Genomic DNA, 10,492 nt, shown 5'->3' on the forward strand with positions numbered 1-10,492 from the left:
AGAAGTATTTAATATATTCATTAGCGTAAGATGTATTGCAACATGCATACTGCCCCGTAGTAATGTTTTTTGAGCACCATGAAGAAATTTCTTCCAGCTGAAAGAACTGAAGTGCAGTTATGAGCTAAAAGTGTCATTGTCTTGCTCTGCAATATGTATCTTTTCTTGTCCAAGTTATATTTGCCAGTGGGTTACTGTAAAACCACAAATGCTCCTAGTAGGTCAGTGGAACTAACACCTCTATCAAAGTTCTTAGAAACACACCTCACCATTGCACACGAGCCACTCCAGAGTTATGAAGCATATACACACAGACATTTTTTCCCCAGCTATGGGAGAGGAAGCTGGATTTTATTCTGTTAAGGGGGAAAGATTTCTTTCAACAGAGAAGCCCCATAAACGTGGAAACCTCTTCCATATTATCAATACTGTTCTCAAGCTTTCTTTGTCTAACTCACTTCAAACACAGCTTCCTTCAGCATACTCTAGCTTTTTGCTTTCAAGATGCCACTTACCTGTTCCTTTGTTATCAAATTCCCCTAAGTACATAGAACAAGACATAGCACAGTTATTTATTTGTTTATAAAATTTACATATTAGATGCACATTGTCCAAAGAAATTTGGCTTGCAATTTTGTCATAAACAAACCGCATCTTATCTCACCAATTTTACTAAAATCTGCCATTTTAGCTAAACACACTAGTCACATTCCTATCTGTGACTCTATTGTAAAAGAAACCACTAACCTGCTTCAGAGGACTGAACAAGATCTCAAAACTGGTAGCTTGCTGAGTACAGGGGAGAAAATACCTGGATCAGGCATCCTGAGGAAGAGTGAAGTACTGATTTCTGGATGTCTGTGTAGTTCTTCTGTCTTTACACTGACTCACCAATGGAGATGGAGAAAAAGACTTCAACTCTCCTGCCCGTGCTAATCTCTCTCTCATCTCTAATCGTAGCTAAGAGATTTATTTCAAGGTTCTTATGCCACCAGGTTAAATCCTGCAAAACAGGCCAATTAACTGAGCGTGAACTGAGATCTCACTGACAAAATGGATTTATAGTAATTTCTTTTACCTTTTTATCCCCCAGAGGTTTGGGCTAGTAAGCAACAGAGACTGTTTCTTCAGTACCTGCTAATGACTTCATTAGTTCTTTATTTGTTCTTAACAATAAATATGGGCCCGAGAGAGAGAAGAATGAGAATAATGAAACTTTGTGCTTCTGTGGGAAGGGAAAATCTATCTTAGGTAATCATCATTTACATTCGCTATTATGTGCCTTACCCATCATTCCGTATTTTGTTGTTTGGATGGAATTGTCTGTCCTCTGTGTATTGACTGTGACTGTGTCCAAGAAAGGAGTTCAAGTAAGCAAGAGCAATTGGATCATCCTGTATGACTCACAGTAGATTCTGGTTTGGGAAGCTTTCCAGGTTCAAGAACAATCTAGTAGAAACCTCCGTCCTAGAGTCTTAAAAGCTTTATCCCAAGCCAGAAGCAAAAACGTCTTGTCCTCTGGCATTTCTGAGCCCAGCATGGAGCAGTTTGTGGGATGGACATGGCTGGGTTGAACTGGCAACAGTAGTGGCAACAAGCTGAGTCTGCAGCAATGCTTGATCAAGTTATTGGTGATGTTAGTACCAGAATGGAATCACTAAGCAGGACTAGGTTTGGTCTGTGGGGTCCATAATACATCAGCACAGCAGAGAGAGTTCAGTGAGCACACATGACTGACTGCAAGGGACCCTGCACCAGGGATTGTAATGCATATGAATATTCTCAGAAGCATAAACCGTCCTCACCCAGCTAATGATGAGCAATAAACCGACACCATTATATTACTGTGATTCTAACTGTGTATTCGGGGAATATGCCTGCTCACCTCGTTTATGGTCTCATGCTTTCATAAAGATAGACACCCCACTGCATGCATCAGTATTACCACGCTTATTATCAGGAAAAGGTGAAAGATTAGTTATCAGTGCAACTCAGTCTGTCACAGTCTTGAGTAAAGCAGAGACTGGAATATCTAACTACAATATTCTAAGATGAAAAAACAATTAAGACTTGTTTACTTGCCAGAAGTCATTTCATACATTACTGCATGGAAGAGGGAGGCTCATAATTGCCAGTGTCACTCTGTGCCTCCACAGGGTGAAAAATCCCAAGGACATGTCCCAACAAGATAAAGTCATACAGTGAAATTCTCTCCCTTTTCAGTTTTTCTGATACAACCAAACTCATAACTAATGTTTATGCTGAAAGCTCCATCTAACAATGCATCGCCTAGTACCGTATGGCAAACTTGTACAGAGCTGCTTCCTTGACCGGGGGGGGTGGGGGGTGTGTGTGTCCCTGGAGCCATACAGGCTCAATGTGCTTTTGCTGGCAACTTCAGTTCAGAAAAATATAATTTACCATAACTTCACCTTTTTAAAGAAAATATCTGAAGTAGGGCTTCCAGCTTTCTATCTTGCTTATGTGCTGATGTACAGCACATCCAGGAAACTTCAGATCAAGAGCATATGTGATACATCTGGGACCTGTTGGACCTACTGCATATGGACCACACAAATGCTTGCATATGATCAAATATACCCCGATTGCATTGAATTAGTCCTATGCACGTGGATCACTCGTGCTTTGGACTTGCTGTAATTGTGCAGACCACAAGGAATATGTTAGATCTGTTCAAATGTGTACACTTGTGTAGAGATCAACTCCACGGAGCGTATTCAACAGGTATATTCCTTGTGGACAGCACAAGTACACAAATGTACACATTTGCCTGGGATTTTTGAGCTATTGCTCTGGCTGGGATGTGATATATTGGAAGTCCTGGACAAATGTCTGAAGTCCTTTTCTATGCCCAGAAAAAGTTCACGTGTGAAAACCCCACACATCTGTGGAACTCCAGACATATGTTATCCCTGAGTATTAGAAAATGTTATTGCCTCAGATACCTACAAGTAGAAAAATGCACCTTCCCTGTTGTTGCTTTGCAATATAAACCTGGTACTTGCATGCATGAAAGCAAGCAAGCAGAAGGTGGCAGTGCTGCTGTATGTAGTTTTTTTCTACAATGCAAAGTAAGAAGCTTTCTTTTATTTGTGTTAGAGAGATTAGAGGTCACTCACACGGCTAGTGGAAGCTCAGGAATGCATCATTGTAAGAAATAACTTAAATCCGAACTTAATGCAATTAGAGGTCAATGCTACCTGTATTTTTTGTTCCGTCTCATATTGGAAAATGGTTTCAGCTGCAAAGTTAATATTAAAAGTTGAATTATTCAGAAATTAGTTTTGGTTTATGGCAATCTATAACTAACTGTGTTGCACTTTCTTACAGACCTGCTGGGAAGCCTGGAAACCAAGACCATAAGGATAGAGTAGCATTTTGTAACTTGGCAGGAGTGGTTGTACATGTGGGTCTGCCATCTACCACTCAGTGGTGTAGAAAGAAAACACACTTTCCTCTAACAGTGGAGATTGCTGTGCTGTGGCTTTGGATCTGAAAAAGGTAAATTTAATAAATGTTTGGCCAAATACTTATCTGTTTAGTACCATTCATATTTAAGTCCACAAGCAAGGACAGATGTGTTATGAATTAGCCTAATTAAATAGCTAGTTGGGTGACGCATGCTGCAAAATTTAATTTTACATCTAGTTTCCAAAAATCAATGTTTTATTTTTATATTTGGATGGCTTTCCATTTCATCTTGTATTTAATGCAAATGATAACTAATGATAAGAGATTTTGGAGTAATGGACTAAAACTGGAGGCACTCAGTAAGTCTGACACAAGCAGGTACTATATGACCTTTCTTTAACATGTCAGTGCTTCAGACGGAGAGTCCATATTCAGGAAGAGATTCTCACTGATATGTGTTAATGGGGAGAGGGTATGAAAAAGGGAATTCAGACCACCTTCTTTTTCTGGCTTTTGTGAAGTTGTGAACCACATGGTAGATACTGAGAGAGGTAAGTTATTAGGCAAATAGAACCAACGGGGTCTTTGCAGAATATTCATCTCTCAATTACATTTTTGAACTTTTAGGAAGTAAATAGAGTAGTATCTAGATGATTATGGTTGTTTTAATTAGATGAAGATACCTAAGTTAAATCACAACATTTGAAATTCTTATGGAATTGTAGAGTTGGCAGAGGGAATGTCAAAACTCAAAGGCAAGAGGTAATGGGGATAGACAGTAATTTAAAAGAACCCAGTTTGTACATTAGAATGCCACAAAGCTTATTGCAAACTGAGATAATTATATGTTTTTACAAGTACAGCCATATACTGTACTACAGTTGTACCAGAAGACCCACTGTACTATGTTCCATGCAAAATACAAATACTGTAACTGTAGCTCATTTAATTGCCTGAAGAATGTCACAGATTAAACGAATCAGAGAAAGAAGTATTGTAATTTTCATTTTTCAGATGTTTAAAGATTACAACAATATGGATGCTGGAGCCAGTCTCAGGCAAAAAGGAAATTATAGCAGACTTGCATGAACCGTACTGCACATGCACTGCTAGTCTTCAGGGCTCCTGTATATTCCAGGAAACACCATGCAGGTACCTATCAAACTGGCTCTGATTTCAGTCCACAGGAGCTATACTGTCCATAACCTCTGAGTCACCCACTCCTGACTCATGGTGAGTCATTACAAATGGAAAACTAAGGCACAGAAATAGTGTATTCACCTTAAAATCAGACCAGCAGCCTATGGTAAAGCTGGAAAGTGAACCTGTATTTTAAATTGGTTGGTAACCTAAAACTTCCATCTCGGCTGTAACTTTTTTCTGAAGACTATAATCCATTTTTATGACCTTATTCATAATTAGACCGTGCAGCAATCTTGCTTTTCACCTTCATACCTTATTCACTATGGATCGTATCATCACAAGCCAGTCATCAGGAAGCTTTTTGCAGAATGGAATTACACACGTATTATGAGGGCTCCCAACAAAATTCCCTTTACATAATGAGGTAAAATTTCCTTTTTCTATTCCGTATCTCATAGCATCAGTACTTTGGTGCACTATACTGCCCATTGACCCTTCTTCGCCTAGCAAAATAGTCAAACATACACTCGCATTTCTCCTTGAACAGACCTCCTATATACCTCCTATACTAATCAGGAAGCCTCCCTGTTCTCACCCTATTATAAACCTGATGTTGATGCTGTTTTGCACTCTCTAGACACCATTTGAACTGAATAATATTACTTAGGACATCTTGTAGGGAATCTGAGATTCTTTTAGAAAGAAAAGAGACAGTTACAAAAAAAAAAAGGGGGGGGGCGGGACTCACAAAGTTTCTGAAGCTCTCAAATAGACAAAAACCAGCACCTAGACACAGTGCTCTTGAAGCTCTTCTAAAAAAGACCAAAGATCCCTCTGTCCCTTCAGCGGTGACTTTATGCTTATTGACATGTGTCTAGAAATCGTCATCTATGAATAAAGACTGAAGTAACTTTCTTAGTGTAGAGAAGACTGATGGTGAGAACTGAAAATAGTGTTCAAGTAATTTTAAGGTAGTTGAACAGAGGAAGGGAATAAATTCCTTTGGTGACAGGAAGAGGAGAAATAATGGGTGAAATCTTTCTTTTAGTGAGAATAGTGAAACAGTCCATGAAAAAGCTTGATTTCCATCAACAGAGTACTTTTAGAAGAGGTTGCAAATACTGGCCAGGAATGTTGTAGGGACAGTTGGAAAAAAGGCTGAACTAGATGTCTCAAGGTCTGCGATTTTTCATTTGCTATGAACTGGATACCTGTTCAAATATCTACAAAACTTTATTAAGTGCTATCCCATCTTTGGTCAATACTTCTTTTACTCATTGACTTTTGCCTGAAACGTGAACTTATAAAATGTGTTTACTTTTCTACTCGTCAGTGAGAGCATTGTTTCCACCTCCATTTTTAGTTAAAATTTTCAACAAATTCTAGGATTTGGTGGATGTTCATTTACTGACTAACCAAACCTATGAATTTTCCACCTCTTGGGAATAAATACTTATGAAGCCTGTGCATCTTGCTATCTATCCTGCCCTTCTATTTTTTCTTCCTTTTTCTCTCTTCTCTTTTCTGTCCACCATTTGATTTCTGACTCTTCAAAAAACTTTCTGGAGCTTTGTCTCCTACTTCTGTGGTCAACTAAGCAGAAACATTATTCAGAACTTCTGACTCATACAGAAATAAATAAATAACCCCAACACCCTGATGTCTAGGCAAAGAAGTTCCAATGAAAGTATTTGAAACCAAGGAGTCTGTACTTCGCAGGATGAATCATCTACTCCCATATGCATTTATTTGAAGAAAATAACAGCAGGGTTCAGAAGGTCTTACACATTGTTAATCATGTCACCCTTCTCCATCAGCAAATATATGCATATGTTTGTGTATAGGTGTGGTTTTTAATTTTTAAAGATTCCTTGAAGAAACATTAGATCATTCCTTTCAGACAAAAAACACTGCTGAAAATTCTCACATCTCCCTTATCCCACAAGGAAGAAGAGTTCCAGGAAAGCAAAATTATTTTTCCATGATTATCCATTATGAAGCCTAAGAAAGCAGAAGTTGAAGCACTAGAAAGTTGTGTTCCATCTATAGACAATCCTGGAAGTTCTGATCTAGATCTTCAAACAAGGAAGAAAGATATTGGGAGTTTATATGTGGGTATCTTCTAATTCTCTGTTCTTCTTTAAATAAAAAATCATAAAAGCTAGAGCTGTGTCCAGAAATAGTTTGCTGTCACTTTGATCTTTACAGGCTTGTTTCTGTATTTTTTAAATTCAGACCAGTTCTATTTGTTGCCTCATTAGGTGATTTAATACTTATTTTAAATATTGAAGCTATATTAGACATGTAAGAACATATTTACAGGATTGGGAATTATTGTTCATTCAGTCAAACTTATCAGCAAATTGTATTGCCATGCATATGCCATGCACATACCAGCACAACTGAATTTTTCTCCCTCTTTTTTTTTTTTTTGTTCACATCTTTCCATAGCAACTACTCAGTCATAATAAAGTTTGGTCAGGTAAGCCTTTGGAATTTGGAGTAATTTCTGACAGTAATCCTCCTGCTCTCCAACTTCAGAGTTCTGGTCTGCAGTACTTTTCTTTTGCCTCCTTGCAGTCTACAGTCAAGTTAGACATTTAGGATTGAACTAAGACAAGACAGTCTGCTTTACTGATTTATGCTGCACCACCTGAGGTATTTAAAAATCCTCAGAACAAACGCAGAGGTGTCCATTTGCAGTGGTTTACAGCTGCTGACTAACTTTGCTAAGTAACTTCATTTTCCCTCTATTTTGGAAGTAACAGACTGAAGTTTCTGCTGGTATAATCATTCTGGCTTCAGAAAAGTTAAACCAGCAGACAATTGTTTCCAGTACTTGTTCTTCTCCATCCCAAGGTAAAATTCACCTCTTGGCAAGATCTGAACCTTTGTTGATGAAAATAATGATTTATCCCTTCCTGTAATGTTAATAATTTATTTATAAAAGTAACATTTTTGGTATAATTTATGATGAAAATGTTAACTTAATTTCAGTGTGTTTCTCAGGAATAATGAAAGTGATGCAATAGTTTTAAGAAGAAATATTTAGGTATACTGTTTACAAGTAAAAGGTGCATAAGAGAATTCACCTTCCAGAGAATATTCATAGTAGGAATAGACTCGGAGATCTCCGACAGATTGGCATTAGAAGCTCCTCTTCTTTCCTTTTTTCTTTCTACGAAAGTACTAGTAAACTAATGACTAGATTAATTCACAGCCACATCAGTTAAATGTTTATCTGTGCTGGGCTACCACACTTGAATATGCTTGCAAGAGCTTTCTGGTTTTATAGGAGGACCTAGGATGCTCATTATCATTCCATGCAGATTCAGAGGTGGCTCTTCACTCACATATGTTTGCTATATTGATTCAAAGGCTGCGTGATAAACTCCCATACACAAAACATAGTTACATCAGAACATACGAAATACCCTACAGGGTCAGGCCAGTTATCCACCTGGTCCCCTAGTTTGTCTCTAACAGTAGCAAGAGTAGATACTATTTAGAGGCACTTTTTACAGTTAATCCCCCTTTTACTCCCCCCGCATCCAAAACTTGTTGTTAATGGAATACCAGATAATTACCACACAAAGCCAGATACAGCAACAAAATACAATTGGTTAAAAGAGAAGAACAAGGTTATAGTTACACTGCAGAAAGAGGCCCATTTTTACACTGAGACAACCAATGAACTAACAATGTAAAACCTGAATAAAGGGCATAGGACAGTTTTTGGCTCAGAGTAACTTTTTCCAGGCCCATCCACACTATGCGTCTAAGCTTACCTGCTTGTACTACCGCAAAAACCCTAGAGTAGCTTGATTCCATACTTACACAGAGATTTTAATGTGTTGGCGTTTTTGTTTCGTTTTGGTTTTGTTTTTTCTTGTGGTGAAGATATTCTGCAAATTTGCACTGACAGAGGAAACGCTGGTATCTGTTATATTTACCATCATCTTTGAACCAAAAATAGTAGAACAGAAAGCCCTGAAGAACCTCTTGGTATATTTCTGGCGCAGTGAATTAAAAGATTAGATCTTTTCCATAAAGACCTCCTGCACTTAAGTGGAAACAGATTTTCCTTTTGAGAAGACTCAGTTTTAGTTTTTTTTTTTTCCCTGCTTGACTTTTATTTGAACCATTCAGGTTTTGTCTACTTATGAAGAGTCCATGGTAATTTGAAAACTAACAGATCACTATAACTTTAAAACTAACTGATGACAATGGGAAAGGCTATTTGGTTTTTTAAAGCTTGCAGTGTGCATGCCAACTTACAGTATGCTAAGAAGACATGTACTCATGATGTGATTTCCATGATATTGTGCATGGCAGTCTGGTTATATTAGATAATGAATCAACTTGTGAAGTTACAAAGCGATGAGAGAAACTATGCCCCTTGGATTAGCAATGATAAACAGGTAAACAGACAAACCAGATAAAGTTTAAGGCCTTTCCATTCTCTTTAATTGAATCAGAACATTTTCCTGAAGAATTGTACACCTCAGGCAATATGTCAATTATTTGGGGAACAATAAAGTACTCTTCACAGATGGATTCATATTCATGAGTTCCCCATTACACCTAGCACACAGCAAGTTTTGTTGGCATTACTTAAAATAAGAGGTCGTTAGGGCGTTCATCTACCCTCAATTATAATTTGGGAGGAAAAGTACTGTCTACTTCAGAGGGAATGTGAAAAAAATTATTTGTTTAGTGGATAAGAAGAGTAGGTATAAACAGCGGACCTATCCTGGAATAACTGTCACCTTTGCAATGCCTTTAAGACAGGTTTGGAAGAATCTGTAGCTCCAGTAGAATATTTTCCATCTGAGACTGTAAATTCTACCAAAGGTAAGCAAAACTTATAACTCCATTTTGTAATTGGGGAAAAGATGTACTATTAAAAAAAAAAAAGAAAAAAGCAACCTTCCCCACCTATTTCAATCAGGGTTGGCTCATTTCCAGTCACAATACGAACATTTCTTCATAATATCAGCTTTCTTATTAACTGCTTCAGCTGCTAGTTAGGACACATTATACACACACACGTCCTCTATAGAGGAATACATGCTTACCACCAGTGCTTACCCACACCACTATGAGTGGTGGCCCACTGTTTGAGGTACTTCACTTTGTGAATGAAGAAGCATCTGGCTGAAGCTGACACTGAGCAAGTCACAACTGTTTGGGCTCACTGTTAGGTTAGGTTCACAGCTCCCACTGCTGGGTAACTCATTTGTAAACTACAAGCACTAAGATCTTCCTACTCATAAAGCAGCACTAGGAGATACTGTCTTCTAACCTTACGCTGACTATGATCTCCTTGTGACAAATGAAGAAAGGGCTTAAAGTATTCACACTATCATCATCTTATCTGCCTGACAGTAGGGAAACAAAAGCTTTTCTTATTTTATGTTATTTTACAGAAACTTCACATGAAGGGAAGACTGCAGTGTGTTTACTCACTTCATACAAGCTGCTGCGAGCACAGCAAATCAGTCCTTCCCCCTTCCCACGGAACGGGTCTCTCCTAGCTGCTGGTCTGCCAGATGGATCCATCCTCTGGGTTGACACCATGGCCTACAAATGCATCCTGTCGGCCGGCACCCACCAAAGAGCGCCTGCTCCATTGCCTCATGAGGCTGGAGAGTCTTGCCTGTAATAAGGAGTCACCCGTGGGAGCTGAAGCCTTCTCTTCGAAGGGCGTACTGGCCTATGCACGGGATATATCAACCGTTTCCTAGCGCCACAGCGTGGAGCCCACGGGTGACAGCCCTGCTGTGTCATTAGGGCAGCGTTTGCCCCCGCAGGGGACAGAAGTCTCCGAAGCGACGCGAGGGGCCGGCTTCCCCCCGCACGGTCACCCTCCTCCCCCGCCCAAGCCTCTCTTTCCTCAGCCCTCTCGCCCCACAGC

The 10,492-nt window shown here is 39.0% G+C and overlaps 1 protein-coding gene across 1 annotated transcript in view; it reads right to left on the reverse strand.

Annotated features, from left to right (window-relative positions):
- The window catches only part of LOC103912796 (photoreceptor outer segment membrane glycoprotein 2), a 12,834-nt gene extending 11,933 nt beyond the window's left edge, over positions 1 to 901 (reverse strand). The window contains exon 1 of the mRNA XM_009319201.1: positions 748 to 901. The gene's annotated coding sequence lies outside the window, so the exon portion shown is untranslated. The remainder of the gene's footprint in view (positions 1 to 747) is intronic.
- Positions 902 to 10,492: the final 9,591 nt, after the last annotated feature.

This window comes from Pygoscelis adeliae, unplaced genomic scaffold (assembly GCF_000699105.1).
Source record: "Pygoscelis adeliae isolate BGI_AS28 unplaced genomic scaffold, ASM69910v1 Scaffold22, whole genome shotgun sequence".
In the NCBI taxonomy this organism is placed as follows: domain Eukaryota; kingdom Metazoa; phylum Chordata; class Aves; order Sphenisciformes; family Spheniscidae; genus Pygoscelis; species Pygoscelis adeliae.